Genomic DNA, 24,754 nt, shown 5'->3' with positions numbered 1-24,754 from the left:
GGTAGCAATGGAACCGACGATTCACCGTGCTAGAGAAAAAACTAATTTTTTAAACATTTTTAGTTTCTTCTCCCGTTAGATTCACAAAATGTTTAGGGGTATGCGTCTCCCTGCATCCCCCAATAAAAAAAACCACTGGATTAAAGTAGGTATAAAGTAGGAACTGCTTTTTTCTGGGGGTACACAGGGGTGAGGGATGCAGGTGGTACTGTGGGTTAAACCACAGAGCCTAGGACTTGCCGATCAGAAGGTCGGCAGTTCGAATCCCCGCGACGGGGTGAGCTCCCATTGCTCGGTCCCTGCTCCTGCCAACCTAGCAGTTCGAAAACACGTCAAAGTGCAAGTGGATAAATAGGGGGCATTCAAGCATGTTAAATGTATGGTGTGTATACAGCCTCTCTCTCTCAGCCCTTATGCATTATGGGGATATTAATACTGACCTGTTTTATAGGGCGTTTTTAAGGATTTCTGAGGAAAAGAAATCTGTGAAACACTTCGAACTCAAGAAACACTATATAAACTTATCAGTATTTTGCAGGGCCCCTCATGCTTAGTTGTTTTCTACATTTTTTTCCTCTACTAGGTAAAACTAAGCTGAAGTAGCAATAATAAAAAGGAGGCGCTAACATTTTTAAAACAACATTCCACATGATAAAATTTATCAAAACAACTCTTCGGTTATCTTTTCAAAACATAAATGAGCATACACCAAAACAAAGTTTACATGCCAGTTTCTGCAGTTTACCTAATGTCTCATATCTGTGCAGCTGCTGAGAAAGTAACTGTTCTGTTAAAACGCAGCATGTTCTGTATTTTTAATCATGGTTGCCAGATAGGCTAGTCCAGTGGTTCACTTTTGGGGGGAGGCAGTAGTGGGACCCTTCACTTTAAGGAAAACTTTGGTGGAATCTTTTTAAGGGGAATAAGTTCAGTTTTGGCAGAGCAGCTTTGAAAATCTTTGCTGTCTCCTGATGTCCTCTGATGGGAGAAGCTTTTGTTTTGTTTGCTGTGCTTAAGACTGGCTCTTATCAGAGAGAGTTCTTACCTCTTTCAGAGTTAGAGAAGCTGCATATTTAACCCTTGCTACCAAGTGGCAGTTCAGTGGAAGGTGCTAAGTGGAGACCAGGAATGGCAGTTGTTTGAACAGCACATTTAACCAGTAGCAGAGCAGCACTGGGAGGGCGGTGTTGCTCACCTGGCTTTCCAATTCCACACTTGGTTACCAAGTGGGTTGAGGCAGTGGGGAGAGATGGATTGGCAGTGCTGCCATGCTTGTATTGCACCTAGCTCCCTGCTGCCTCCCCCTCCCTCTTGGTAACTAGTGGTTGGCACTGGGAAGCCAGGTAAGCACTGCTGCCTATCTTTGTTGTGTTGCCCCACCAGCCACTACTTATTCAACCCTTGTAAAGTATGGCAAGGGAAGGAAAGAAGAGGAAGCGATTCCCAGGACCATTGCCTGAGTAGTACACTTAATCCCCATGGTATCCTGCTTATAAAAGGAATTGCTGCAACCAGTGGCTATTCATAGTTGTGTTGTATAGTCTGTGTTGGTCTGCCGTAGTCGAAACAAAACAAAACAAAAATTCATTCCAGTAGCACCTTAGAGACCAACTAAGTTAGTTATTGGTATAAGCTTTCTTGTGCATGCACACTTCTTTAGATACAGATGCTCAGTATTCTCTACCCTGACTGGCAGCAGCTTGAGGGTTTCGGGCTGGAGCATAGGACGTTCTTCATGCAAGGCAGATGCTCTACCATGGAGCTACAGCATTTCCCCCAGTTAAGGTGAGAGTGACAAAATTGTGTTTGGGGTGGGAGGGTCTGTTGGCAGAGAGCATATAATCCTCCATCTTGGTTCTGATCTCTTAATCACAGTGAAGATAGAGCCAACATTATCTTTACACCACCCCTAAAAACAGTTTGTTCATTAAAGTTTTAAAAAACCCAAAACAATTATGACTGTTTAAATTCTGTTTAAGGATTTTTAAAATCTATATATTTGCAAGTAGTTTCTGCTTGTATGAATAGAGCATCTACTTCTGTCTGAAATATTTTACAGTATACCAGCAAACAGTGTCTCGTATTCCATTTGTCGGACCAAAGAAAGGGTGCATTCAGGATGTAGTTGAAGTCATACATTTTTGCCAATGACACGAAGGCTGATCAGAATTTTAATTTTAAGGGAAGGAAATGGTTTTGGCAGATACCCACAGTCCAGAGCAGTCCTTCTGTTAATGCACAAGTGCAGTACTGTGCTCTTGAACTTTGCCTTCTGATCCAGGTTATTGCTTGGGCCTAGAAATAGCAACTGCCACATTTACTTTTAGGATCTTTGATAGTATTCAAAATACCTAGCTTGTAGGGTTTGACCTCAAATACCTTGACTCCAAATCACTTGATAGTTTATCTCTGAAACTGAATTAAAGGCAGCTTATTTTTACATTATAAAAACAGAAGTTTTCAACTTTCCTATCCTCAGGGAACTCTTTCCATATTGATTTGCCTGCCAAGGAACTCCTCGCTTTTTTAAACAGGAAACTTGTGTATTATAGAGGTCTTCAGGTATTATTAAAGGAAAGAAATTGTTTTGGCAAATACCCATAGACCAGAACAGTCCTTCTGTTAGTTAATTAGTTAATAAGGTGCTGCCCAGACTGGCCTCTTGTACTGAGTGATTGAGTGGACTCTTAAGATGTGTCCAGCACTTTTGCTGTGGCTCTGCTCTGCAGGGGTAGATCATGGACAAGTTGTATTTCAAGAAACTTCTCCAAAATGACTGATCTGCTCAGCAAGGAACTTCTCCATGAAATGCCAGGGTTTCTAAGAACACAGTTTGATTCATACGATAACTTGCTGGTCTTCCCTAATATAGTATGCCTTTTCAAATTAAATTCATCTAAGAGGTTTTCTATATCAAGATGTGACCTTATTACTGCTTACTGTACTTAGTTCTCTGTAAATCTTTGATAGAAAAATTAAACCTCATGGGGAGACAAGAATACAGACTGCAAGAACTATTGTCTACAGCAATGTTTCATAGCCACAAGTAGGAGATAAATTCCTAGGAAACCTACCAGAAAGAACAGTTACAATAAGCTACAATAAGTCACAGTAAGGCAGCAGTTTTTCGATATTAAAAATTGGCTTTGCTGTGACCCCATTATCTCTCACAGATAATGACATTAGTATTATTTGTTCTCTCTGTTAATAATGCCTGCTTGTTCATTTATCACAGAAACATACTTCTAAATCCGCAGCCCTAAAATTAGTCACACTGATTTTGCTTTCATTCTCCCTCTTCTCCTCATACCACCAAACAAATTATATAATTGTCCAAAAAAAAAAATCCTATTCCTTTTCATGGTGTAATAAAGAAGCTTACCTTTGCTTTTCTTTCAGAAGGTAGTCAGGCATTTCTTGGGCCAGAATAATCCTATTATGATTTTAGAATGCACCTGGGTTACTTTGGCTGTCTCTTTATTTTCTATATTCCATATCACTAGATGTGAGTTATTGGTTAGCCCATCGTTTGCATGGCATGTCACTTTAGAAATTGATATGACATGGTAGCTTTCTGTTGGAGGAACAAACCCTTGACTGTTGGAATAGCAGCCATTGCTTGTAGAGTGGTCAATTGGTGTCAGGTATACTCTCATACTAACTTTCCCATTTCCTGAGATTTCACACACCCATCCTGAAGAGGAGATGTACAGATGAAACTCAAAAAATTAGAATATTGTGGAAAAGTTCATTTATTTCAGTAATTCAACTTAAAAGGTGAAACTAATATATGAGAGAGACTCATGACATGCAAGGCAAGATATGCCAAGCCTTTATTTGTTATAATTGTGATGATTATGGCGTACAGCTGATGAAAACCCCAAATTAACAATCCCAGAAAATTATAATATTAAATGAAATCAGCAAAACAAGGATTGCAAATAGAGCAATATTGGACCTCTGAGAAGTAGAAGCATGCATGTGTACTCAGTACTTGGTTTGGGCCCCTTTTGCATCAATTACTGCCTCAGTGTGGCGTGGCATGGATGCTATCAGCCTGTGGCACTGCTAAGATGTTATGGAAGACCAGGATACTTCAATAGCAGCCTTCAGCTCTTCTGCATTGCTCGATCTCATCTTTCTTTCTCTTGGCAATGCCCCACAGAATCTCTGGAGTTCAGGTCAGGTGAGTTTGCTGGCCAGTCAAGCACAGTAATCCCATGGGCATTGAACCAGGTTTTGGTACTTTGGGCAGTGTGGGCAGGTGCCAAGTCCTGCTGGAAAATGTAGTCAGCATCCCCATAAAGCTCGTCTGCGGAAGGAAGCATGAAGTGCTCCAAAATCTCCTGGTAGATGGTTGCGTTGACCCTGGACTTAATGAAGCACAGTGGACCAACACCAGCTGATGACATGGCTCCCCAAATCAACATAGACTGTGGAAACTTCACACTGGACTTCAAGCATCTGGCATTGTGTGCCTCCCCATTCTGCCTCCAGACTCTGGGTCCTTGGTTTCCAAATGAGATGCAAAAGTTGCTCTCATCAGAAAAGAGGACTTGGGACCACTGAGCAACAGACCAGTTCTTTTTTTCCTTAGCCCAGGTAAGACGCTTCTGACGTTGTTTCTTGTTCAGGAGTGGCTTGACAAGAGGAATACAACATTTGAAGCCCACCTCCAGGATCCGTCTTTATGTGGTGGCTTGATGCACTAACTCCAGCCTCAGTCCACTCCTTGTGAAAGTCCCCAACACGTTTGAATGGTCTTTTCCTGACAATCCTCTCCAGGCTGTGGTCATCCCTGCTACTTGTGCACCTTTTCTTTCTACACTTTCCCCTTCCACATAACTTTCCATTAATGTGCTTCGATACAGCACTTTGGGAACATCCAACTTATTCTGCAATTACCTTTTGAGGTCCTTATGGAGGGTCTCAATGATGGCTTTCTGCACAACTGTCAGGTCAGCAGCCTTCCCCATGATTGTGCTTCCTACTGAACCAGACTGATAGACCATTTAAAGGCTCAGGAACCCATTGCAGGTGTTATGGATTGAACAGCTACTGCACCTTTTCACAATATTCTAATTTTCCGAGATTGTTAATTTAGGGTTTTCATCAGCTGTACACCATGATCATCACAATTATAACAAATAAAGGCTTGACATTTCTCACTTTGCATGTCATGAGTCTCTCTCATATATTAGTTTCACCTTTTAAGTTGAATTATTGAAATAAATGAAGTTTTCCACGATATTCTAATTTTTTGAGTTTCACCGGTATTTTTCCCTAACTCTGCTCCACCAAAAAAGAAAGAAATGCCAAAACAATTCTGGACTGAATACTGTGCCCTTTGCTAGTTAAATGGTGATACTGGTAGCAATACGTTAAGCAGAAACCTTTCCCAGGACTCTGTGCTGCAGCTTGGACAGAGCAATAATTTGATCATACATTTTAAATAAGGCATGCCTGGATCATCCAGAATTGTTCCAAAGACAGACAGAAACCAGGACAAACCACTTGGAATGAAGACTAAATATTGCAGTTAAAGGGACATTGGCATTTTTTATTTAATCTCTCCATTTGCTAGAACAAGAGTCAACAGGAGGTAGATAGCAGTCCATCAGTGGTTCACTGGCCAATTTCTGGTGGGTGATGATCTTCTAGCACTTCCTGGTTTTGTGATTCTTGCCAAGCATGCTGGATGATAAGGGTTTGTTCCAGAAGGCGCTTCTCAACATTCTTAAGCAAGAGTGCATATTCTGGACCATTTAAAGAAGGTTCCTTTTAAAAATCAAAGTATACGTATATGTGCTGCTGTTTTACTTTATCAAAGTTTGCTATTCTGTGACTGTTAACCAGTCATGAGTATACACCTTTGCTTTATAAATTTATCATAGATCAATGAACTACAGAGAACTACAGAGCAAAACATTAATAATCTAGCAAACTGCCTTATATGAAGTTGGACCATTGATCCATCTGGCTCAGTATCTTTCAGACAGGGGTCTTTCCAAGCCCTGCCTGGATATATTGGGGAATTGGGCTATGCAAACATGAAGCCAGCTCAGCTTATGGGGTACAATGTACGCATGATTTACCTTACCTTAAAAGCATTCGGTTATTTGCTCAAATAATAGGAGTGGGTTTCGAAGTTGCTCCTTATGTTTTGTGTAAAAAAGGCATTTTGTAAATTCATGGGTGCAGATCAAAACATCACAGCCTAAAATAAATTCTGGAACTGGTTTCTGAAAACTTGTACAGTAATTGAAAACTTACAAAATAACATTTCATGCATTTCAAGCTGTATAATTTGAATTTACTTTGAAGTAAAATTGATTTCCCCTCCTAGCCTGGATGATAGTGCCAGTAATCACTCACTGTCTTGGTAGATGTTGCTTTTCATACCCCATTAAAATGCCTGAAAAGACCCAATATTTAAATGATCAAGAGCCAGTAGATTTAGAGAAGAGATGATATAATGAGTCCTTTGTTGAGAACAGAGAAGCATTCAGTCTCTGCTCCTTCAAATTCTTACAGTAGAAATTCACTACTGTTTTCCGTTTTACTGTCAGATTGAATCACTTTTTGATAAACATATATATGGGTATGGGGTGGGGGAGCGAGTTGAGACTGGGCTCCAGTCTTTGTAAAATGTCAAATTGTTCATATTTCAATTGACATAACTTTTCTAGAAAAAAATGTACTTTAACCACATTTGCAACTAGATTACTAGCTGCATTATTACTTCCATTATTGAACACACAGATGGCCTAAAAGGTTTGTTTTCAGTTTGTTTTCAGTTGTTTATATACACTCTAATCATGCGAAGCAATTTTGTAATTGGAAACCCTGAAAAATGTGGAAGTTGTTGGGACATACTAGATACAGCTTTTAATGGAACAAAAGCTTTTATTGAGGAGCTTTTTCCAGTGATTTTTTAAATCTGCAGATGTCATTATTTTATGCTACAACTATTACTTAGCATTTTCATATCTTTTGTTTTTGGTATGCAAAGGGCATTTGCAAATTATGTCAACATCCATCTTTGCATTAGCACTTTGACTAGATAGGTGATAATGAAAAATCTTGACTTGCCTGAAGCCATCTAGCAAAACCTAGGGCTGACCAGAAAAATTGGACACCAGCAGATCATCCAACAGGCAGCAGATGTCCACAGACAACCAATAAATATAACATGCTTCACAGAATCTTATTTTTTGGGGGGAACCTATTGGATATTTTTAGACTGAAGTTTAATAAGCTGCAATTTCATGGACGTTCTTTTACATATAATCAGGTGTATATACAAATGCTCATTAAGATTCTGAGTTTGCATATTATAATAAACCATGGTTTAGCAAGATGCACATGAACTACAGTGAACCTTTGGTTTGCATGCTTCCCTCCTCCTGTTTTCTTTTCCCCAAACCTAGAGAAGGATGTTTTTGAAAGCTTTTACTTTTGGTTTAGCATAATCCATGCAATTGAAATCATGTCCCTATAACAGTTGCAGCTGGATTTCTGGTTACTTGTTTAACCATTGCCTATGTGCATATTTGTTGGTAAAAATGTTTGAGTAGTATCATAAAAGTATATTGCCTAGTGCAAATCCTGTCAAAAATATTTGCTCAGAAGGTCCTGGGTTGAATCCAAGAAGGATATTGCAGTTGTGCAATAGAATGTTCTCTCCCCCTCCTTCCTGTGTGTCCCCTGCACTCACCCAAATCTACCCTAGAGAGTTGGGAGAAACCCGGCCTAGAGCATATTGGGGAAGGAGTGGGAGTAGACTTGCCATTGCGCAAGCAGAATTCATTCCTCGTGCACAGTTACAGTACTTTGTTGACCACAACAAGTATACCCATTTAATTTTATCCATATAGGCCCTGGTCTTACCCACACATATTTATTTTTATAAAAATCATGTGGGTGCAAGCCCCCCTTCTTCTTTACCAGTACGACAGTAGAACCTGTGTAAACTTGGGAGCCTATGTCAGCAGCCATAGCCCTAATGGTAAATCCTCCCCATTTCTCGTTGTGGATTTTGCAAGTGCTTCTTCGACCAACCACAAAATCTTCAGCTCTGAATGGGGAAACACCAGCAGTAAATCTATCTATGGCCACAGATTCCTTTGTTTGCATTGGATTTGCTAGGACTTGGCTCTTTGTGCTTGTATGTGGTAGCAAGAGAGGAGGTATATGTGGTAATACAGGACTTTTGTGTACTGCCTCCATAACAAAAATAGAGCCCACAAAGTTTTGACGTCAATACCAAATCCCCACAATGGCATTTCCAGATGTTATGCCATGCTCTGTATGATTTTAGTGTTTACTAGTTCATGCAAGAAGAGTTTAATGAAATTGCAATATCAGTTTACTACAAAAAGAGTGGTAATTGTTTTAAATGCCTTGGAAATGTGCAAGGATGGTTACAATTAGTTTCCATTCATTTGCGAATCCTAGATGAAATAAGTTTCATATGCCTAATGTTAGATTTACATGTAAAATGCATTACAATTGTTGTGATTTCAGAGCTATTTTAGGGCAAAGAATATTTTTAACGAAGTTGCTTGTTTTGTGTTGAACGTATTGCAATTTTTTTGCATGAATTGTCTAATAACATCTCAAAGACCTTTGCTCCATTTTAATATTTTTCCTTTATCTATGCTCTCTTTAAGATACAAATGTATGGGATTAAGGTGTTGAACTGTAAATATTCTGATTCATTGGGGTTTCTCCCTCATCATCCGAATACTTGAATCAAATAGGTTACTTAAAATGTAGAATTCCATGCTTCTTACAAAACTGATTGGGGTTTTTTTTGTTTTTGACTGTGAAAGCAAAACAGTCCAGGTGATATTCAGAATCTTGTGAAATGTTGAGTTTCTGGGAAGATATGATTGGAAGCCCAGTACATAAATAAATTAATGCAAATGGGCTGCACAGGCACTTAAGCGAAGTCCCCTCACCCCCCAGCTTCCTATTAATACCAATTGCTGCCTTCTAGCTTAGATGGTTTTGAGAGATTTGGGTGGGATGGGGCTGAGTATTCCTAGAGTTCTATGCTGTAGCAAATCACTCAAATTTGCCCTCTAGCACAATCTGCTTCCTGGGTACAGAACAGAAAGAAAGAATGTTAAATAAAAGAGAGAACATATTTAATTTCTTCATGTAATTTTAAAAATAAATATTGAAACTTGTTCATAGAATTGGAAAGCTTTAATATCTAATTATCCCTAATACATCAGATATTCATAATGTCATATGTGATTGAAGTTGAAGGGGAGAATAAGATGGACTATGCTATTTAAGTAATATATCAATTTGAGTGATGATGCAATTGTTCCAACACAATATAGTGGTTCAGATGTAATTCCAAACCATGGCCTGGTGGTTGTGAACAAGGAGTTAAGGCCTTGGAGTCATTCAGCCTTGCATACATCTATTCCCTGCCTAGTGTGACCCTTGTTTCCAATCCTGATTTGCAGGGCACTGTCAAACCTAGGACAAAATGGCAAATTACATACATTTTGCTTCAAAACACAACTGGAGGCAGGGAATCAGTGCATGGCTCAAAATTTTGCAATAGTGTATTCACAAATTTAGAAGGAAAACACTAAGCATTGTGTTTCCAAACTAATCAAAAGCAAAAGCTTCCTTTCCTTTTTCTTATCTTGTGAGCATTAAGAGCAAAAGGCAGGGAGTTGTTGAAGGTTTTGATTTATAGGCACATTATAACATACAGGATATTAACTAGTATCTCACACCACAAAAAATACCTTATTTGCATCCAGCAAGGTTAGGCCCCCTTATGATCTTTTGGCTGGTGGCACTTCTGTTTTCTGATTTTGTTTTGTCTTTTTGAACAGGAAGTCTGTACAATTAAAGGTAAAGGTAAAGGTACCCCTGCCCGTACGGGCCAGTCTTGACAGACTCTGGGGTTGTGCGCCCATCTCACTTAAGAGGCCAGGGGCCAGCGCTGTCCGGAGACACTTCCGGGTCACGTGGCCAGCGTGACATCGCTGCTCTGGTGAGCCAGAGCCGCACACGGAAACACCGTTTACCTTCCCGCTGGTAAGCGGTCCCTATTTATCTACTTGCACCCGGAGGTGCTTTCGAACTGCTAGGTTGGCAGGCGCTGGGACCGAGCAGCGGGAGCGCACCCCGCCGCAGGGATTCGAACCACCGACCTTTCGATCGGCAAGTCCTAGGCGCTGAGGCTTTAACCCACAGCGCCACCTGCAATTAAAGAATGCTAAAAACACTGTGATCTGAGAAAGAATAGCTCCTTCAGCCCAAGTAAATTATGTAAAGAAGGATTCCCAGGGTTGGTTGTGGTGTGAGCACTTAGCACATTGTTTTAAAGTCTTATGTTTTGCATGTGGTTGCATATAAATAAACAATTTATTTTTAATTATTGCTGTGATCATTTTTAATGGAAGGTGGAGTATAAATATGTTAACTAGTGAATAAATGTACATGAAACATGTAACCAGAGTACAAGAGGCACATGTTTGCAGGTGTTTTGCATGCTGCTGTGACATATATGGACCTTCTTGGTAGAAGCATCCCCTCCTATTTGAGAATGAAGGTAGAATCCCTTTGTTAATATGGTGCCTATCACCTGCAGCTTGTGGAACTTACATTAAAAATTAAAATGCCTGACCAACTGGGCAATGGAAGTGGTTTTTTAATTATTATTATTATTTAATTGATTACAAGTTGCAGATCCAGTTTCTAAGTTGATTTTAGCCTCATCACTTGCTTTTTAGAGTGTGTTCATGGAACGCAACACTGAGCCTACCACAGCAAACCAATTATAATACCAAAGCTGCTTTTCACATTTTCACATAATAGCATTGAATGAAATAGTCAAGAGCCTCAGATTTGACCAAGGATTATTCATGCACTTATTCCTGTAAACAGATCAGTGCTTGATGCAAGTTATGTGCAGAGCTATGTATATTTAAAATCTTAATCTGCCAGGGTAGTGGCATTTTCTTGCATTAAGAAAAACTGAATGTTATTACTTATATATATTGTGTATAATTTATACGATGACCTGGTTTCCACATAATACTAAGACAAACATTGGCTTTGTGCAAACCATGGCATAGCTCCTCCCCCTGCTGCACTACCCAGGGCTAAGCCATGGATTGGCTTATGGATTGGTTTGCAGGTGGTTGCTCACAAGTAAACAGCCAGGACTTCGACCTGTCTTTTACAGGTTTTATTTAGTGCAAACTATGTACAGTGCTGACTATGCAAAAGCCTTTGACTGTGTCGACCATGGCAAACTATGGCAAGTTCTTAAAGAAATGGGAGTGCCTGATCACCTCATCTATCTCCTGAGAAATCTCTATGTGGGACAAGAAGCTACAGTTAGAACTGGATATGGAACAACTGACTGGTTCAAAATTGGGAAAGGAGTACGACAAGGCTGCATTTTGTCTCCCTGCTTATTTAACTTATATGCAGAATTCATCATGCGAAAGGCTGGGCTGGATGAATCCCTAGCCGGAATTAAGATTGCCGGAAGAAATATCAACAACCTCAGATATGCAGATGACACAACCTTGATGGCAGAAAGTGAGGAGGAATTAAAGAACCTTTTATTGAGGGTGAAAGAGGAGAGTGCAAAATATGGTCTGAAGCTCAACATCAAAAAAACGAAGATCATGGCTACTGGTCCCATCACCTCCTGGCAAATAGAAGGGGAAGAAATGGAGGCAGTGAGAGATTTTACTTTCTTGGGCTCCATGATCACTGCAGATGGTGACAGCAGCCACGAAATTAAAAGACGCCTGCTTCTTGGGAGAAGGGCAATGACAGGCCTAGACAGCATCTTGAGAAGTAGAGACATCACCTTGCCAACAAAGGTCCGTATAGTTAAAGCTATGGTTTTCCCAGTAGTGATGTATGGAAGTGAGAGCTGGACCATAAAGAAGGCTGATCGCCGAAGAATGGATGCTTTTGAATTATGGTGCTGGAGGAGACTCTTGAGAGTCCCATGGACTGCAAGAAGATCAAACCTCTCCATTCTGAAGGAAATCAGCCCTGAGTGCTCACTGGAAGGACAGATCCTGAAGCTGAGGCTCCAGTACTTTGGCCACCTCATGAGAAGAGAAGACTCCCTGGAGAAGACCCTGATGTTGGGAAAGATGGAGGGCACAAGGAGAAGGGGGCGACAGAGGACGAGATGGTTGGATAGTGTTTTCGAGGTTACCAGCATGAGTCTGACCAAGCTGCGGGGGGCAGTGGAGGACAGGAGTGCCTGGCGTTCTCTGGTCCATGGGGTCACGAAGAGTCGGACACGACTAAACGACTAAACAACAACATGTACAGTGCAGAAACCCAAAGTTCATGTCTGTCTCAGTCACTTGCAGATTCCGGGAGTGGCCCCTTCCGGTTTCTCCCCCAACATAAGAACTTGGACACCCCAAATCTCCGCCTACCCTCCTTCCGTTTCATCCGTCTGTGAAAACTGGGCAACGGAAGCAGCATGCTTGTTTCCTGACCAGCATGGCTAAGCGAAGCGCTTGGGCTCACATTAGCATCTGTGAGCCTTTCCCTCACCTCGCCCCTCCTTTCCCCCTCTGCTTCACTGGAGGCGTGGCTCTCTCCACTTCCTGATGAAGAGCTACTTCTGGGCAACAGTTCCCTGACAGCTTAGCTTAGCATGTCCAAACCCAGGCACATGGCTTGTCAGATAAACTTTTACAGCTCATATCTGGAGGAACCAAACCATGGGTTTTATGGTGCATTGCCAGCCTGAGGACTAGAAAATTAACTGGAGACTAGAAAATTTCCTTTTGAGATTACATCAGGCATTGGCCATGCACTTTCAGGCTACTCTTGGTTACTGCAAAGGTAAATTAGGACTACGTATTTGAGGATTATAAATTCATTGCCTGCCTAGAGTTGTAAAATCTTGCAAAAACAACCTGGTCATGAGCCAGGATAGTAATGGATGTATGGTAAACAGGACATATAACTCCACAGAAGCTTGGTGAGGGACCTTATCAAAACTAAAAAAAAATACCATTCTTCTCATATTTTATAGATTGGGAGATGCTACCTTCTCTGGCTGAGGCAACATGTAGACAGAGGGAGAGTTTTAATTCAGGTTTAAGTCTCAGGCTTGATGTTCACAGATGTAGGTTGCTCAATTCTTCTCAGAGGAAAGTATGCTGAATGTGTCTTTGTCAGCTTAATTCCTGCTTAGACACATTGGGCAAGCATCTTTACTCACTCTCTATTATTCTCCCCTCACCAGTGCTCTTTTTCTAAAAAAAAATGTTTAGGAGTACTCTCATTTTCCTACTCATATTGAAATACTGCCCCTTAATGAGGGCAAACTTAGACTCACAAAATGTTTAGGGGTGTGCATACCCCTGCGTACCCCGCAGATAAAAACACTGCCCCGCACCTCCTAGTGACTTGTTTTTTCACTTGTCGCCTTTACTTTACTTACTTGAATAACTCTTTTCCATAGTTACAATTCATCTCTTTTTCAATGAAGTTTGCAGATTCTTATCTGCTCCCTATGTTTGCCTTATTAGAAAATATTTAAAGGAGAAAACACTACATTTTGACAACAAACTTAATTATTTAGTGTGTCACTGAAATATATCTGAAGTGAACAAATAGGATAAATGGGGCCAGTGTAGCCTCAACATATAATTTCCTGTGGTTCCAGAAATGAAAACTAAACTGGCCTGATTCTTTTTATATGCACATGCATATGTGGTCAAGTGTGTAGGTGTAGGAAGGGAGATGTGAAAAGCAGAGCTTCTGCACTGGCATTGAATCTGAACTGTTAAGCAGCTAAGTCACAGCTGCTTAACATATGCCCCCTGGTTGAACTCATTTTATCGCCTGACATTTGATATCAGACTTCTCTCAATGCAAGAAAAGGTTGTTGGAATGGAATACTTTTCATTGCTAGCAATTGGATGACATATAATTGTGCAGCTTCAATAATATGGAAAGCTGAGGAAGAAAGTGTGTCTGCATGTGAGTGTGCACAAAGCCACTCAACAAGCTAGCTTAAGGCACCATGTTTTGTGTTGTTGAAGTTAGTAGTTTTCTGTGTATTGCTTCTTGATTTCCAGTGCATGTCTGCTCATGTGTTTGTCTTTCATTGGGGGGAAAAATTTAGAACTACAAAACTATATGCTTGGCCAGTGAGAACTCCATTTGTGCAGAGGTTTTGCTACGTTTTGCATTTTGTACAGCCTCTTAGGGTCACTAGTGTGATTTGTGAAGACTGGAGCTTGATTACCGATGCAATCTGTTATGTAGGCTAAATCTTTTAATTGCTTGAATAAGAAGATCCCCTAACTCCAACAGATAAGAGTTATATTTCAGGATTTTAGCTTGCTGTGCTGCTCCTGAGCCACTACTAAAGCTGATACAGTGGTACCTCGGGTTATAGACGCTTCAGGTTACAGACTCCACTAACCCAGAAATAGTACCTTGGGTTAAGAACATTGCTTCAGGATGAGAACAGAAATCGTTCGGTGGCAACGGGAGGCCCCATTAGCTAATGTGGTACCTCAGGTTAAGAACAGTTTCAGGTTAAGAACGGACCTCCAGAACGAATTAAGTTCCTAACCCAAGGTACTACTGTAGTTTCTACCTGACCATACCAGCTTACTACTGGCAGAAAGAGAGAGGGTGCATACAGGTTAGCAACTTCACATTGTGGCAGGTTGGCATGTGTATGGTACTAGTTGTATGACTGGAAAATGGAATACAGTGGTACCTTGAGTTACAGACGCTTCAGGTTACAGATTCTGCTAACCCAGAAATAGTGCTCAGTTTAAGAACTTTGCTTCAGGATAAGAACAGAAATCATGCTCCAGCGGCGCAGCAGCAGCAGGAGGCCCCATTAGCTAAAGTGGTGCTTCAGGTTAAGAACAGTTTCAGGTTAAGAACAGACCTCCAGAACGAGTTAAGTACTTAACCTGAGGTACCACTGTATAGTAGTCTTGCTTTGTTCCAAACTTGAACATGTCTGTCACTATTTCTGTATGGTGCCTAAGAACTATGATGAATGAGCCACTTGCCAGTAGTGTCATAATGGGTTGATTTTTTTCTGGTTTGCAGCCGAATCTAAACATGTTTACTCGCAAATAAATTACAAGGATTTCAATCGTGTGTTTCTAATGGAGAATGCTTGAGGCTGTAGGCTTAGATAAATTTATAGCCAAAAAGATGGTCTGACAGAGTGTTTTTTGTTTGTTTGTTCAAAGTATCTGTACTATTTTGGGATTGATATGAGTGAATGCATAGTATCAAGGGATCTGTGGAAATTGTGCTCAACTGAAGGATATTGAATGGCTTACTATCTTCAGACTTATTCTTAAATTAGTCTGGTTGTTCAAATAGATGATTCATAAACCTTGTGGTTGGCCCTAGAGTGAATTTCATTCTCAGATAAAGCAAAATGTGGATTAACTAATGTAATTTGACAGTGACGGGAAAATATTCCACTGTTCTTGTGGTGAAGGCAAGAGGCGTATCACCTGAACCTTGAAAGTCTGGTGCCAATGCATACCCCAAGAGGGACTTTGTGCAGCCAGAAAACATTGAGTTTCTGGCAGTATGTCAAGGTGGATGACTAGACAAAATAAGTTTAGCCTTCAGCAACAGGCAAAAAGCAAACAAAAAGCTAGTAGAAGAAAGGTACATGCAAAGTTTTGCCATTGTACACTTGTTGCATTCATTTTTCATTATACTAGACTTTCATTTTACCAGCTACCTTTTGAATCACCATTTAAAAAATGCTTTGTTTTGTTCTCTTATTAGCCAAACTACCATATTTATGAGCATTTCTTTTGAACCAGATATAATATGCTTGAGGCTGGTGCAGATTGCAGGATAAATAATAAGTGGACCCATCAGAGGGTTGCCAAAGTGGCCAGGGTAGGGAGGGCAGGAGCAATACAGCTGTTTTTCTTTTTACTTCTGGTCAGTTGCTTTTTCAAGTAAAAGCAGCATCATTTTCACAATACCCAGGCCTAAAATGTGTATCTAATGTATGTGCCATGTTGTTGAGCTCAGTCCAAGCTCAGCACCAGCTCAGCATTTAACATACCCCTGCCTGTGAGCCTGTAAAGTACATGTGTCTGTTTATTCCATAACTCTCTTTCCACTTCCCCCAAATAAGATTTTTAAGCTGAGGCAGATAGGGTGGGTGGTGGCAGAGCAACTTGGCAAGTTCTCAGTGGCAGCTGGGGAGTCGGGATTGTTCTTACACCTGCTTCCCTATGCAGCTTTTTCACCCCACCCTAGAATGCAGACATGGGCTCAGTCCACTGTATTTGGCAGGAGCAAATGGAAAGCTTTTACTACTAGCTCTACTCTCTCTGGCGTCCAAGAGACTCCACCTTCTGACCTTCCCCTGGCTCCATAATTTTTGAAATCAAAAGTTGGTCCCCTATCCACCATTCTTAACTACAGATAAGAATTATGTTGGTACAGTGTGTACTGGGTTAAGACTCATCAAGGTTCTCTCGATTAGACAGGAGTCCTGTGGGTATCATGGTCAGCTTTAACTGTGGTTATATTTGGCACCAGATTAATTGCAGCTTTTCTGCTCATAAAGTATTCCTGAATTGTTTGTCCCTTCTCCCACCCCCACTGAAACATAAAAATGGTTGTTTGCTGAATCAGAATATGCTGATATTCTGGTCTATCTAACTCACTGTTGGCTCCACTGACTGACAACAGCTCTTTGGGATTTCTGACAAGTTCCAGCCCTACCTGGAGATGATGTGACCTGGGGAATCTGAATACAAAGCATGGACTCTGTCATTTTGGCCTGTCTGTCCCCTCAAAATAAAACATCAGCTATGGAATCTCAAAGGTTCTACTATCCATGGTGGTTTGCTATTGAATCCCCTTACTATAGATTCTACCCATCCACTACTTTTTGCCTTTATTGTTGGCGATGGGAGGAGCAGATGGCATCTGTAAGTGGCCCATACTTGGCTAAGGAGTTGTCAATTTCTGATCTGTTGCAAGTCAGTTTCTCTATAGACCATGTATGACATGGAGTTTAATATACAAGACAATTTTCAGTATCCATATGGTGTAGTCAGTTTCACGAGTCTTGCCATATCTTCTTAGACTCAATCAGATATTTGTTTTTAATCAAATCAGTTTACTTATTAGTACTAAAACATTACAAGTTAATCCCTTATCAACTTGAAAAAACCTGAGGTGAAGTAAACATTCAGAGGATGAAGGGGAAATTCACTGTGTCCCTGCAGACAACCAGTTTTACAGTTTTTGAAGTAACGAATGGTTCTGGATTTTGTATATCTGATCATAAAGAAATTGGGAGAAAAGTTGATGTAAAAGCCTGATTTTACTCATTTTTCATACCATTTCCTTTAAAAACAATGCTCTTTCTTTTACATTAGCTTTTGGATATTTTCCTCTCTCTATTTTTGCCATGGATTTGTGTAGTTCTGTTTTCTAGTCTGTTCACATATGGGAAGTTCTTTTAATGGTGGGAGCTGTACAGACACCAGAATTCCAGGTCCAAATTAGAGGTCTTTATATGAAATTCATTTATAAATCATCAATGCTTTAAAACAATATTTCCCCCACTTACATACTCTCTGACTGTTCTGTTTTCTGGGATGATAAATCACTCTCTCTATTTTTAGGCTCTTGATACGTCTTTTCAATAGTGTGAGATTCTAGAGTTGTCATCATTCTGGCCTTAGTTCCCTCTCTGGGGCGGCTAGAACTTAAATCTCTTGCATGGATGACACCATGTAGTGCTCAGCCTATCATTTCACAGACTGCAGCTGCTGAGGTGTATTTTAAACTACTGATAACATCATGTAGGACAATAATGTTTTTCTAGCATATCTTTAGCCAAAAGAACAAGGACCTTGGCTTTTAAAATGAATGGCAGTTAGGCTGTTTAAAATAATAAATGAGGCAGAGTAGAACCTTCAGGAATGTGTAACAGTGGAAAGGGGGGGGGTCTTAGCTAATGATCCTTACTATGGAAATAGGAGTGTTGGAAGCATGTCCCTATTTTCATATGGGAATTGTTGGAGGATATGCACTTGCTTTCTTTGTTTTCAGCCTAAGATGCTATTGACTTGTATCAAGTGTTTTCCCTTCTCTCTGCAACCATTATGGGGAGCAAAATAAAGTTTTCATGATTTCAAGTTTCTCATCATATTAAAATCATGAGTGTTGGCAGCAGAACTTGCTGCCCTAGTCTCCTGTACATTCCTTAGCAACAGTCTCTCTCTCTCTCTCTCTCTCTCTCTCTCTCTCTCTCTCACACACACACACACACACCTTTTAACTTCTCCACATGAAAATAAAATTATTCTGTTGCATTCTGTCATAATTGTTTAGGGAACAACAGATACTTTAATTTTTCTAGTTTTAAGAAGCATGCAGACTGCTTACATGGTCCATGTAGCTCTCTATAAAACCGATCAAGTGGATACATACTTCATTTGAAAATCATTACAGAAACCTTCAGAAATGCAGCTTTCTTTCTTTCAGTCTATGGGCTCCCCGATGTTTCACAATGAAAACAACAAATCAGGTTCCCAAACGCATGGAACACAGAGTCCTTTGGGGAGCGGGTAGAGTTACGTAATGGCCGGACTCTGGTCAATAAATCAGATTACACAAAAACACAATGACAAGAATAAAAAAGGAAATTCCACAGTCTTTGTGCATATTTGGCCATTCTTTGCTATGATTGGTGTCCTGGCAGAATTTTCAAAATGTCTCATTTCGGATTGCTAAAATACGTTGCATTCAAATATCCTTTAAAGAGTTAACAGGAAGGCACATTGAAAACATTTTTAAGTCACCATGAAGATAAGTGTCTTTTTAATTTCAAATTTTCAACCAAAAGGCTAAAAACTGCTCAGAGACTTACCTGAGATTGATCCTGAACTCTTAACTGAGCATGAATTCTCAGGTTTTTCTGCTTTAGTATGGAATCACCCCCCTTCAAGGCTGTCTCTTCAGCAGCTTCAGAATTCGCCACAACAGCAGCTGACATGCTATCCAGACAGAGAGCTTTCTTCTGAGCAAAATTCCATGTTTTACTTCCTCTTTCATTTCTTCACACGTTTTTCTGCTACAGGCTTCATCCTCTCTGCCCCCCACCCCCACCCCAAGTCGTAAGATCAGGCACTTGTCCGGAGGTGTCTTTCTCAGCAGGTTTCACGTTCAAAACAATCCTTTCATTGCTGCCCACGCTGTAAAAGAGAATGGAGGGGGTGAGTTGGAAGGAAGCTTAAAGCGGCTGTCCACTCGCCAGACCCCTGGACCAAAAATAATTTTTAAAAAACCTTTAGAGTCCTGCAAGGAGTAGCATATAGTTTTTCAAAGTTTAACTTCTGAAGGAAGGGGGGAAAGTGGAAAGCAAACTGAGTCCTGGAGTGTAGATTTGGTTCTCCCCCCACTTGGGCCCCTTGCCGACTGTTTTTATTGATTTCAATCACTGGAGGCTAGCTTAGCTCTCTGAAGAAACACTGTGTAATGTGTTCTTTCCTGGCTTTCATTAAAGAAACTCAATGCAGCTCCGTCACGCTGCCGAGCTCACTTGGCAACCTGCCTACACTCTGTGGTACTTCTTCTCCTTTCATTGGCGGAGACTGCGTTCTTGTTTCCTTCTCCAGCGAAGGACCTCAAAAACATCATATTCTCTCTGCCACTTCTTCTCTCCCCCCCCCCCCCCGCCCAATACTCCAGTCCTTCTGAGCCTTGGCTGGTTTACCCACAGCCTAAAAAAAGAAATGATTTTGCTGGAGCTAACATGGCTGCAGAACTTGCACCAGTTTAACAAAAACACACATATTCAGTGTTTTTTTGGTCTCTTTCACATTTGGAAGTTAGTGCCCAGATTTTTGAGCAGCGTCAGAAAAGCCTGGATGTAACTGTATAAATTAGGGGGCTGGGTGGGGAGCAGTTTTAAAAGCTTCCCCCCCTCTCTGTACTAAAATTATTTGGCATTTATCTAGCAATGCTGGGGAACAATTTTAAAAGCTTTCCCTCCTCTCTGTACTACAATTCTTTGGCATTTATCTAGCAATGCTGGGGAGCAACGAGCTGACTTAGAAGCAGCCAGTTGCCTATCTGGGCTTTGAGTGGGAGCACAGAGTGGCCTCTATACCAGGCTTAGAAATTCAGGATCAGCCAATGCATCTGGGGAGAATAAAGCTGTACCTTTTCTTTTCCCTTATTCAGAAGCACTGTGCTCCTGAAGTTGCTGGGGTGGGGTGAAAAGAGTGGGGAGGGGTTGGGGCTCTCAAGGACACGTAACATTGGTGTTTTAAAGTTGAATGTCTGTTCACATTTTGTTATGGCTGCTTAAGGAAACACAGGTGTAAAAACTTTGTCTGCAGCAAACACGAGCAATAATAGGTACGGTAAACTTGGGGCACGGGACGCGGGTGGCGCTATGGGTTAAACCACAGAGCCTAGGACTTGCCGATGAGAAGGTCGGCGGTTTGAATCCCTGCGACGGGGTGAGCTCCCATTGTTCGGTCCCAGCTCCTTCCACCTTAGCAGTTCGAAAGCACGTCAAAGTGCAAGTAGATAAATAGGTACCGCTCTGGCGGGAAGGTAAACGGCGTTTCCGTGCACTGCTCTGGTTCACCAGAAGCGGCTTAGCCCTGCTGGCCACATGACCCAGAAGCTGTACGCCGGCTCCCTCGGCCAATAAAGCGAGATGAGCGCCGCAACCCCAGAGTCGGCCACGACTGGACCTAATGGTCAGGGGTCCCTTGACCTTTACTTTAAACTTGGGGCACAGGCCATGAGAGAGTTTTGCATCTACAAAAGTTAAGGTGTCTGGAGTCCTCCCAGCACGGTGCTTTGCAGCCTGCCCAGCCATCCTGTAAACAAAGTTTTTATAAAATTAAAGGGCGTGGAGAGAGGCATGAGATATAGGCCCCATGGCAAAAGACCCGGGCCCCAGGCCCACTAGGCCACTCCCTAAACAGTATTCCTGAGAAAACACATTTGAAGTGTGCAGATGCTCCCACTCTGTATCATGATAAGGTCCACCTTAGCAAACTAGGTGATGAGAAGCAATATGAGAGATGGGGCATGGTCTGCCAAGCACTCCTGATGGGTAACATATTCCTGTTTCAATCTAGTTTGCTTGGGGCTCTCCTGTGACCTATTGTAACAAATGGAAGTTGTTTTACAGTCACAGCTTGGAGAACTTGCATCCATGTACAGATGTCATATTTAGGGGTGAAACTGTTGCCTTCAAACACTCCTTCAGAGGAAGCTTTATATTTCTGTCATTCCTTGGAAAGATACATATTGCAATTTCTTTAGCAGTCTTTTTTCACTTTTCTGTACCCTGTATATGTTGTCGGTTCCCAGATTGGGTAGCTCCATACACCACTAGTTAGGCTTTATTTATTAATTAAAATTCTGACGAGGGCAAATTCTGGTGTTTATAATTCAGTATAATCTCTGCTTCTTACTAATGAGACTGATTGGTAACTCCTGGCTGTGCCCCTTCTTTTGTGCTGTTTAAGATCCTGCTGCCTCTGGCAATATGTTTTATTTGATTGATTATGTTTAATTGTATTTTTAACTTTTTTCTGGATGCCACTTTTTAATAAGAAAAAATGTGGCTTATATAAATAAATACACGCACAAATTACTCATATACAGAAGCTTCTTGTTCTCCATACTGAAGCCATTCGTTTCAAAAGAGGAGGTGATACTGACATTCTACCCATTTTCCAGACAACATTGGCTGAAAACAAGCAGATGTTTATATTGTGGCCTGAAAAATTTTCACATCTTTTGAATTTCCAGACAAATAATGGTCGTGTTAGTCTTTGGCACCAAAAACAACAAAGAATCCTATTCACCTAGGTGGGCATGAGAAAGTCACTTTCTCAATCTAAACACCTTCACGGGACCTTTGTGATGATAAAACTATGCTCATTTACTGGTATGAAAGGACTGGGGACGAGGGGAAGAGACCTGTAAAATTTAATTGATTGCAATCATTATTATTTTTTCCATGCATTTCATTTTCTTCTGACCTCTCTACGCGCAGCCCCCTCCACCCTGAAACTCTGGATATATGTGTTTGTGTGTATGTATATATCTTAGAATAACACGTGCCATAATCAATTTGTTAGTCTTGAAGGTGCCATACTCTGCTGTTTTCCCTTAATTTTTTATATACACTTGTTATTATGGATGATTATGTGTTGTTCAGAAAAATGTTTAGTTCAGTATGAAGTGGCATCAATTTTAATTGAGTACATGCTGGCTGCTTCAGTGTGCATCGTAGGAGTAACAAACACGTGTGTGTGTGTGTGTGTGTGTGTGTGTGTGTGTAGATGCACCATTCTCCTTTTTCTTTCCAATAGTTGAAAGTTTTCCTAGCTCAGAAAGGTACAAAGGCTTTCATTTAAATTTAGCTTCCTGGAGAACGTGTTTGGGGGTTTACTGCTCGAGTTGCATATAAAGCAACCTTTCTAACTCTCTAGCTAATGTAATTTCTTTCCAGTGTTTTCCCCCCTGCCAAGCATTCTGTGAGATATTTTTGAGGAAGGCTATTTAAAGTATTTTGCAAAGGATGACACTTGAAATATTTTCCTTCATTAGTTTGAATAGCTTATTCATTGTTCCTTATTTGTTAATTTATATCTGGCCATTTGGACCTGGGGAGAAAACAGCAAAGACCTGATGAAGAGAGCACAGCAGAGATTATATTTTCTGAGAATCCTGCAGAAAAATAATCTCTCAAAGGACCTGTTGATGGCATTTTACCATTGTACTGTTGAGAGTGTATTAACTTATGGTTTGGGAGCTGCGCGGTCAGGGAAAAAACAATGTTGTCCAGGGTTGTAAAGACTGCAGAGAGAATAATTATGTGTGCTCTCCCCACCTTGGATCAAATCTATGCTTCCAGGTGCCATAAGAAAGCTGCAGAGATAGTGCAGGATAGTGCGCACCCTGGAAATGATCTCTATCAGCTTCTGCCTTCTGGAAGAAGGTACAGGGTTATAAAGATGAGGACTAGCCGCCTGAGAATAAAGATTATCGTTTCGTATTGGACTGTATCTAGGCCTACAAGGCTACTATTAACTCCACCCCGCCCCGCCCCCCCCCAAAACCATATTCCATACAATTTTTTAAAAATTGCTACACTCAGGAATAGTTATAAAATCAGTTTTAAAACCACGGTGATGAGTAATAAAATCAAGAACCAGCATATACCTAGGAACCCACAAATCATCCAAAGGCATTCTGAAGCAGAAAGTCTTCACTAAACATGGAAAAACTGGCAGTGAGCCAACCATCCTAATGAGCTCTCTTGTGAAGGAATCCCAGAGAACCCGGGATGCCACCCAGAAAACCTGCTCCTTGTAGACAGTAGTCTCATTTATGATTGCTTGCAACCACGATGCAGTGTGTATTATTCTAACCAATCAGCCACATTTTCCTCCAGGCTACTCCATTTTTCCCTCCCACCTGGTTTTGCATCCCCGTCTGCCAATAGCCTGTTACCCTCCTGTGACCACTGATCACTCTCAGTCCACATTGGAGATTTGGGGGTTAGTTCTCCCTTAGGAATCCCCTCTAAGTTTTTTTGTACTTCTCTAAACCTTGGGGTTTCCTGCAAGTCTACAGATACCAGCAGCACGACTCCTGAATCCAGCAGCAATCAAGTTCAGCCCTCTGAACATGCATATGTAAGGACAAGCACTAATCTCTGAACTTAAGAAATATGGAAAATGATTGTTTTTTGAACCAGTTATGTTTAATTTCCCCAACAGTACAGTAGATTGATGGGGAAAAAAGAAACATGAGGAGAGCCATCCTTTGGGGGAAATGACCATTTTATTGGGAAAGTATTACTATTTGGAGCCTCAGTCTGTTTCTATCTTAGTGAAATATGAGGTCTGAGATACGTTCATCATACTCAAGAGTAGATCATGGAAAGACCACTTAAATCAGTGGATCTGCTCTGAGTATGACTAACATTAAGTATCACCTGAATCATAGAATCATAGAGTTGGAAGAGACCACAAGGGCCATCGAGTCCAACCCCCAGCCAAGCAGGAAACTCTCTATGAATTAACAGTGCAATAAATATATGGAACATGATGACTTAACATAGTTACAATCAGTAACGTATCAGTGCACACACCCCAGGTCAGCCCAAAAATATTTGAGATTGTCAAATATTTCGGTAAAATACGCAACATTTTTTGAGGGGTTTTTGAGTATTTCTGAAGAGCAGAAGTGGGTGGAATGTTGCCTCCTATTCCCCATAAGTCCCACCCAAGGGGTGGTGGTAACAGATGGTTCTCTCTGAGGTGGTGAGCTCACCCCACCATTTGTTTTCTCTTTCCCCCAAAGCACGGCTCTCTCCCCTTTGGTGGGCTTTGCTGTCAGGGGACAGTTTTAGAGCTGCAAGGATGAAGAAGTGGAGATCCCATTTTGAATCAGCATAGCCCAAAGGAGCCTGGTCCTAACTTGAAATGGGGCCATTTGAGGGGTTTGTATTCTGAACTCCACATACACATGGCGTTTTGCACTGTCTCTAGTTTTAATTGTCTTGATTTGATTTGTATGGCGGTGGGGCAGTTCTTTGGCAGAGCCTCAGTTAGTTAATTATCAGTGAGCCTTTCATCATTAATATACCACCTTGAGATCTGCATAATTTGGCAAAACTGTTTGGACTTCTTTTCAGCTGTTCTGTATTTTAGCTGGA

At 41.1% G+C, this 24,754-nt stretch overlaps 2 protein-coding genes across 8 annotated transcripts in view; one reads left to right on the top strand and one right to left on the bottom strand.

Annotated features, from left to right (window-relative positions):
* The window catches only part of GPR146 (G protein-coupled receptor 146), a 66,885-nt gene extending 47,199 nt beyond the window's left edge, over positions 1-19,686 (bottom strand). The window contains exon 1 of one of the 2 annotated variants that reach the window (XR_013833150.1): positions 18,926-19,686. The gene's annotated coding sequence lies outside the window, so the exon portion shown is untranslated. The remainder of the gene's footprint in view (positions 1-18,925) is intronic. The other variant, XM_079953973.1, reaches the window with a different exon arrangement.
* The window catches only part of CHLSN (cholesin), a 153,147-nt gene that overhangs the window by 81,005 nt on the left and 47,388 nt on the right, over positions 1-24,754 (top strand). The gene's annotated exons all lie outside the window — the stretch shown is intronic.

Source organism: Podarcis cretensis (genome assembly GCF_951804945.1).
Source record: "Podarcis cretensis genome assembly, chromosome: 14".
NCBI classification, from domain to species: domain Eukaryota; kingdom Metazoa; phylum Chordata; class Lepidosauria; order Squamata; family Lacertidae; genus Podarcis; species Podarcis cretensis.
Note: the sequence above shows the minus strand (reverse complement) of the source record. Positions and strands in the feature narration are given on the sequence as shown.